Raw genomic sequence first — 2,129 nt, forward strand, 5'->3', positions numbered from 1 at the left:
TCCAAGAAAGTTAGATTGCTCAAAGGTTTATGTAGAAGGGTGTTCATCACAACATATTCATAACAAGAAATCTAGAAACAATGGAAATCATAAGATGATTGAAATAATATCAAACATCAAGAAGATGTAACTTTAGAAAGATACTAAGTATATTTTTAAATATGCTTAGTAAGTATATATGTTTATATTTATCAATTATAAATTATCTATAGAAAAATTCCAATTTTTGAGAAACAACATAGTTTATCTGTTTAGAAAAAAAGGCTGCAAAGAAATATATTTTTAGAAAGTTAAGTGGTGGAATTTATTCATTGTTCAAAAATATCTGTTGGGCTCCCTTTACATGCCAGGCACTGTTATAGGCACAGGGGATACAGCTGCTGCACTAACCAGCTTCCAAGATAGTCTTCAATGATCCTCACCTAGTGTTCAGCTCCTTTTGTAGTCTCCTCCACCGAATAGGGCCAGCAGGTGTAATTGTAAAAATTCAGTGGAAGCAAAGGTGTATAACTTTTGAGTCTAGGGCATAAAAGATATTGCAGTTTCTCCCTTGCTTTCTTGGGTCATTCAGTCTGGGACCAGCCCGCTTCCACGGCAGAGGACACTCAAGTAGTCCAGCACAGAAGCTCAGGAGGGGATTTGGGGCAACCTGGCAATAGCCGGCATCAGCTTGCAGCCATGTGAGTTGCTTTGCAAGAAAACCCTCCAGTCTCAGCCAAGCCCTCAGATGCCTGCAGCCTCGGCCAATATCTAACTGAATCTCATGAAAGACCCTGGGCCAGAACCATCAAGCCAAGCCTCTCACAAATTCCAAGCCCACTGAAATCATGAGAAAATAAATGAAGACTCTTATTTTGAGAAACTCAATTTTGGAGTGATTCATTATGCATTAGAGAACTAATACAGCAGCACACAAAACCAGATAAAATGCTTTGCCTTTATGGAGCTCACATTCTAGCAGGAGGAGACGGGTAATAGGCAAAGTAAATAAATATATGGGATGCTATGTGGTGATAATAGATGGTGGAGAAGGAGGGCAGGGATGTGGGAGGCCTTGGGATTTTACAGAGGTAGTCGTGAAGCCCTCACTGAAAACAAGGGCGTATGAGAGAAGACAGGAAAGAGGTTCCCAGGTGGCACAAAGGCAAAGAATCCACCTGCCAATCCAGGAGACACAGGATTTGGGTGGGAGTTGGAGGGGGGTGGTATGCGTGTTTCGCTCTCTGGGTCAGGAAGATCCCTTGGAGGAGGAAATAGGAACCAACTCCAGTATTCTTGCTTGGAAAATCCCATGCACAGAGGAGCTTGGTGGGCTCCAGTCCACAGGGTCACAAGGGGTTAGACATGACTGAGCGACTGAACACACACTCAAAGAGGAGAGGGAGGAGCTTTGCAGATATTTAGTGGGCGAGCACTCCAGGCAGAGAAGTAAGAAAGCATTCAGGGTTCAGGGGTGGGGTGAGAAGGTTGGGGGAGGAAGGTTGTCAAATAGGGCTTCACAGGCCATTGTAAGGACTTTGGCCTTTATCCCGAGTGATGTGGGAAATACTGGAACTTCTGAGCTGAGGAATGACATGATCTGATTAATATCTTAGTGGGATTCCTTCTGGGGTGGGTAGAGAGTACAGCAGGGGAACCAGTTAGGAAGCTATTACAGTAATCGAAATGAGAGAAAGACTGTGGTGAGTTAAGCAGAATGCAGTAACTGCTAGCTGTTCACTTCCTTCTTTATGTTTTTCTGAATTTCCCTAATTTCTACAAGCACTCTTCATGACTTTTCTAATCCAAAAGGATAAAAAGATGCTCATGAAATCCTCATAGTCCTCAGTAATTTCTATCTTATTTAACAAAATATAGACAATTACGTAATTCTTAGTAGGATTTCAGAACAACATAGTTCTGAACAAACACCACACAAAAAGAGAGTCAGAAACTGTCAACTTTAGTCTAGATATAATCTTGGGTGGCCTGGGCCTGCAGAGCCTTGGAGCAAGGCTGGGGTTCCCAACCAGAGATGGAGGCTGGGTCACAACAGCAAAAGCACCAGATCCCAGCGACTAGACCGGCAGTTAGTGACAAGGGCCCCGGCCCTTTGGCGCTGCAGAAAAGAACTTCCACAAAGACAGGAG

Source organism: Bubalus kerabau, chromosome 14 (genome assembly GCF_029407905.1).
Source record: "Bubalus kerabau isolate K-KA32 ecotype Philippines breed swamp buffalo chromosome 14, PCC_UOA_SB_1v2, whole genome shotgun sequence".
Lineage (NCBI taxonomy): Eukaryota > Metazoa > Chordata > Mammalia > Artiodactyla > Bovidae > Bubalus > Bubalus kerabau.